The following is a 6,259-nucleotide window of genomic DNA, read 5'->3' as shown; positions in this document are numbered from 1 at the left end:
CACTCCAGTCTGGGCAACAAGAGTGAAAGTCTGCCTCAAAAAAAAAATTGAAAGTAGGATCTGTACTCGTCTTCACAGCCTCAGTACAGTGCATGATACATACAGGATGCTCAATAAATGTTCCCATTCCTCCATGGTAGAGATCTTGTCTATTATTTTCACATATGTGTACCTAGCACCTAACAAAATTCTGATTATAGCTCTCAAAAAATATTTGTTGAATGAATGCCTGAATAACTCCACATGAGGTAGGAGGCAGGCAGGACTCATCTCCGGACCAGACTGAAGACTGGCAAAAACCAGGAAGGGGTGCTGAAAGCACCTCCAGTTGCTCTTGCTGCCCATCCCCGTAAGACACTACCACAGTTTACCGACACCTGGAGATGCCTGAAGTTACTACCCTTTGCCACGGCAATACCTAGAGAGTTATCACCCATTTTCTAGCTATTTCTGAATAGAACTGTCTCTTCATTAGCACGTCATTAGAAGTAGATATAAATATGACCGCAAACCACCCATATGTTGTTATTCAGCTCACTGCCTATGTGCTAGCTTTGCTCCACAAGGAGCAGTCACAGAGACGTGACACTGCTGCCACTTCAATAAAGCTGCTTTCTTTCATCACCAGCTTGATCTTGAATTCTTTTTTTAAGTAGGGACAGGGTCTTGCTATGTCGCCCAGGCTGGTCTCGAACTTCTGGGCTCAAGCAATCTCCCTTCCTGGGCTTCCCAAAGGGCTGGGATTACAGGTGTGAGCCACCACGCCCAGCCTTGCTCTTGAGTTCTTTCCTGAGCAAAGCCAAGAATCTGCCTTGCATCGATGACGAGTCAGCCAGGAGTGAAGAGAAGATGGTGGTCAGTGATTGATGAGACAATGATGAGAGATAATGGTTGGTGAGATAGTGAGAGATGGCAAGAGACAGCAAGCAGCGAGAGAGACAGCAAGAGGCAACGATCAGTGAGACAGCGAGAGATGGTGAGGGAATTGGTGATCAAAACTGCAAGAGCAGTAACACTAAGACTGTAATACCAAAGAGCTGCTAACACTGCAGAGAGGTGTAACATCAACCAAAGGCTCTTTTCAGAACCATCATTTTCCTTCCTTCCTTCCTTCTTTCCTTCCTTCCTTCCTTCCTTCCTTCCTTCCTTCTTTCCTTCCTTCCTTCCTTCCTTCCTTCTTTCCTTCCTTCCTTCCTTCCTTCCTTCCTTCCTTCCTTCCTTCCTTCCTTCTTTCCTTTCTTTGTCTCTTTCTCTCTTTCTTTCTTTCTTTTCTTTTGAGATGGAGTCTTGTTCTGGTGCCTAGTCTGGAGTGCAGTGGTGCGATCTTGGCGCACTGCAACCTGCAACCTCCGCCTCCTGGATTCTCCTGCCTCAAGTGGTTTTCCTGCCTCAGCCTCTTGAGTAGCTGGTATCACAGGCACCCACCACCAAGCCCTGCTAATTTTTGTATTTTTAGTAGAGATGGGGTTCCACCATGTTGGCCAGGCTAGTCTAGAGCTCCTGACCTCAAGTGATCCGCCCCCTTATGGCCTCCCAAAGTGTTGGGGTTACAGACGTGAGCCATCACGCCTGGCTGGAGCCGTCATTTATTCTGGCAGGCAGTGGAGCCAAGAGGACAGGCAAGTGGCCATAGCACTGCCTCATGTGGGACCTGCCACTTCAGCTGGCAGGTTGCTGGTCTCCACACTTGTTCCCCTCTAGCAGCCAAGCCCACCCAAGCTGAGGGTCACCTAAGCAGACCTTCACCCAGTTCCACAAGCCTGGCTGGCACCATTTTGGCTCCTGCAGACAGGTGTCTCCGTTGCCGAGTAGGTTCTCTGGTGAATCAGGACTTCCAAGGTCTCCCCTTGAGAAATGCTGTTCACCCCTTCCCTTCCTCCCTTCTGTGTTTGCTTTCTGTTTAGCCCCTCTCTGCCCAAACTAATATGCTTTCATTGCTCTCTGTAGAATTCACTCTCGTCATTCTATTACCCATTCATAGCTCATAATTGCCTTTTGTAATGCTTTGCTACCCATACTTACACCTTATTTGCAAAAAGTGAAAATTTGAAAAGAAAATGTGACTAACCTTTTGCTAGACTTAGACTAACTAAAAAACTTCTGTAGAAGTCCTTACTAGACATGGGGACAGCAGTGAGCATCCCATAGGCCTTGCCACTGGGATTCTTTTAGGCAAGCAGAGTAAATTCAAATCAGATGATTTAAAGAAGGAAAAAACCCCTCATTTTCAATGGCAACACTGGGTCTAATACAAATTGGGGAACCAATAAATTTGGCCTAGAGATGGCTCTTTATGTTATAATGCTATTTTACAATTAGATTTATTCTGTAAAAAGAAAGGAAAATGGGGAGAAGTTCCTTATGTGCAGACTTTTATGGCCTTCTACCAAGATCCTGACCTAAGAGATAGCTATGGAATGTGTCTGGCTCATAAAACCTCTGGCACCAAGAAGCTACCCCAGATATCCTAGATTACCCCTTCCTAGCTGCTCCAGCTAGAACGCCTGCAAGCCCGCCTTGGAGCTTCCTCAGTCTTTCAGTTCTAAGAAGGTTCCCACCAGTTCTCTAGCACAGGATTCCACTCCAAGGTCATCAAGAACTTCTCCCCATTATCCAACAGATCCCAGCCTATGTCCCCTGCGGCCCAAGGAAGTAAGCCCAACCAGTACCACCAGCAGTAGGGTCCGGTATCAGCCCCTCAAATCAAACCTGTGTTCGTATCAGGAGGTAGTTGACAGAGATGGTGGAAAAATCAGAATATATGTACCTTTTCCATGTCCAATTTGGCTTTATGCAAGAAAATGTGGCCAGTTTTCAGAGGATCCTGGGAAGTTTGTACAGGAGTTTGTTAAATTGGCCATGTCCTTTGACTTAAGGTGGCATGACATGCAAATATTATTATCCACTTGTTTTGCCATAGAAAAAAAAAAAGAGGCTGGGCGCAGTGGCCCACGCCTGTAATCCTAGCACTTTTGGAGGCCAAGGCGGATGGATCACCTGAGGTCAGGAGTTCAAGACCAGCCTGACCAACATGGAGAAACCCCGTCTCTACTAAAAACACAATAATTATCTGGGCATGGTGGTAGGCACCTGTAATCCCAGCTATTCAGGAGGCTGAAGCAGGAGAATCGCTTGAACCAGGAGGCGGAGGTTGCAGTGAACCGAGATAGCGCCACTGCACTCCAGCCTGGGTGACAAGAGTGAAACTCAGTCTCAAAAAAAAAAAAAAAAAAAAAGGAAAGAAAAGAAAAAAGGCTCTAGATACTGCCCACAAACATGCAGATGGAGTAGCTACTCATAACCAAGGCCGTACCATTTATTGTGTGTGGGGGGGTGAGGCAGTTCCAGATCAGCTCCTAAGATCTTGAATGCAGAAATCACATAGTAACTTGTTTAATAGAAGGCATGAAAAAGTGTGTGGTCAAGCCAGTTAATTATGACAAGATTAGAGAAATAACTCAGGGAAAAGATTAAAATCCTCTGACAGAAACACAATCCAGATCCTTACTTTTCTGGGAAAACAAGGTGATATTGTTTGGCTGTGTCCCCACCCAAATCTCATCTTGAATTGTAGCTGCCATAATTCCCACGTGTCATGGGAAAGACGTGGTGGGAAGTAATTGAATCATGGGGGCGGGTCTTTCCCATGCTGTTTTCATGATAATGAATCAGTCTTATCATATCTGATGGTTTTATAAAGGAGAGTTCCCCTACACAAGCTCTCTTGCCTGCTGCCGTGTAAGACATGACTTTGCTTCTCATTTGCCTTCTGCCATGAGTGAGGTCTCCCCAGCCATGTGGAACCGTGAGTTAATTAAACCTCTTTTCTTTATAAATTACCCAGTCTCAGGTATGTCTTTATTAGCAGTGTGAGAACAGACTAATACAGAAGGGTACTGGGTATCTCCCCACAAGGCCCAAATTTCTGCCCAAAGGTTGAAGTATCTGAGATGTGTGTTTACTCCTGGGACAAAGACCTTTGCCCAGGAATAGAAATAGACCATCCTGGCACTCCAGCCCACTGAGAAAAAAGAAACAGTTAAGTGCCTTTTGGGGAATGGCCAGATTCTGCCAGATTTGGATTCCCAGGTTTGGGATCATATCAAAACCACTCTATAAAGCTCTAAAACAGAGTGATCACAAGCCTTTGAATTGGGACAGAACCTCACAACAGGCATTCTTAACCCTAAAAGAAATGCTGGGAACATGTCCCAAACCTTTCACTCTCTATGTGACTAAAAAACAAAGGACATCTTTGGGTGTTCTAGCTCAAAGGCTCAAGAATAATCCTAAACCAGTGGCTTACTTTTCTTCTTATTTTTTATTTTGTTATTATACTTTAAGTTTTAGGGTACATGTGCACAACATGCAGGTTTGTTACCTATATATACATGTGCCATGTTGGTGTGCTGCACCCATTAACTCGTCATTTAACATTAGGTATATCTCCTAATGCTATCCCTCCCCCCTCCCCCCACCCCACAACAGGCCCTGATGTGTGATGTTCCCCTTCCTGTGTCCATGTGTTCTCATTGTTTAATTCCCACCTATGAGTGAGAACATGCAGTGTTTGGTTTTTTGTCCTTGGGATAGTTTGCTGAGAATGAGAGTTTCCAGCTTCATCCATGTCCCTACAAAGGACATGAACTCATCATTTTTTATGGCTGCATAGTATTCCATGGTGTATATGTGCCACTAGTGGCTTACTTTTCTAAACAGCTAGACCAGTTGGCAGCTGGGTGGCCAGGATACTTTTGAGCTGTGCCCACCACCGCTCTGTTGGGGGGGAAAAAAGACAGTAAATTTACCTTGGAACAACAACTAGATGTCATTACCCTTCCCCACCAAGTACAGGGGGTCCTGGAGGCAAAAGGACATCAATGGCTAACAGGTAGTCAGTTGCTTAAATATCAGGGCCCTTCTGCTTGACACCACAGATGTTACCCTTAAAGTATGTCAAGTTTTAAACCCTGCTACTCTGTTGCCAGACTTCACATCCCAAAAAGCAGATCCCCAGCTCATTCGTTCCTATGTGGAAACCACAGAACAGACCTATCCTAGCAGGTCTGACCTCAAGGTGAGCCCCTGCATAACCCTGGTATTGAGCGGTTTACAGGCAGGTGTAGCTTTATTCATGAGGGAGTAAAAAAGGCAGGTTGTGGTTGGGCGTGGTGGCTCATGCCTGTAATCCCAGCACTTTGGGAGGCTGAGGCAGGCAGATCACCTGAGGTCAGGAGTTCGAGACCAGCCTGGCCAACGTGGTGAAACCCTGTCTCTACTAAAAATACAAAAATTAGCTGGACGTGGTGGCAGGAGCCTGTAATCTCAGCTACTCTGGAGGCTGAGGCAGCTACTCTGAATCACTTGAACCCAGGAGGTGGAGGCTGCAGTGAACTGAGATCATGCCACTGCACCCCAGCCTGGGTGACGGAATGAGACTCCGTCCCCCCCAAAAAAAAAGAAAAAAGAAAGAAAGAAAAGAAAGGCAGGTTATGATGTGGTTATCCAACAAGAAGTCATGGTAGTCAAAGACTGACCTTTCCAGATTTCCACTCAAAAAGCAGACTTAATTACTCTAATTAGGGTCCTCCAATTGGGAAAAGACTTAAGAGTATATATATATATATATATATATATATATATATAAAGACTTAAGAGAGTATGTGTATATATATATATATTTACTCTTAAGTATATAAAATTATATAGCCTTTTTTTACTGCAAGAGTCACTATATTTACTAATTTCAAATGTGGGTTCCTGGTAAACCATGCTCATGTGGCCATATAAAAAAAAAAAAAACATGAGACTATTAACAGCTAGGATATCCCCCACACAACATCTCTCTGAGATCTTGGAACTTTTAGCTGCTGTTCAGCTCCCAAAGGAGACAGCAGTTATCTACTGCAAGGGACGTCAAAAGGAGACACCTCGATTATCACAGAAAATGCTCTGGCAGACAGGGCAGCCAAGGCCACAACTGAAAAAATACCAGCATTACAGGTCACTGCATTAATACCAGGCACCCCACACGTGTCAGTGGCACCCTACAATACCCTTGAAAAAAAATTAAATGGGCAGAACAGAAAGGCTTAGAAAAAGACCCCTCAGGGTGGTTGCTAGAAAGCAACAAACTCTTTCTCCCTGGAGCTAAGCAATTGAAAATAATTAAATATTTCCATGACTCTTCACATTTGGGACAGGAATCTATTCAAATTGGCTTCTCAAATCTTGGGAAAGAAACTGTTCTAGATCGTGG

The sequence above is a fragment of the Hylobates moloch genome, unplaced genomic scaffold (genome assembly GCF_009828535.3).
Source record: "Hylobates moloch isolate HMO894 unplaced genomic scaffold, HMol_V3 SCAFFOLD_19, whole genome shotgun sequence".
Taxonomy (NCBI): Eukaryota; Metazoa; Chordata; class Mammalia; order Primates; family Hylobatidae; genus Hylobates; species Hylobates moloch.
Note: the sequence above shows the minus strand (reverse complement) of the source record.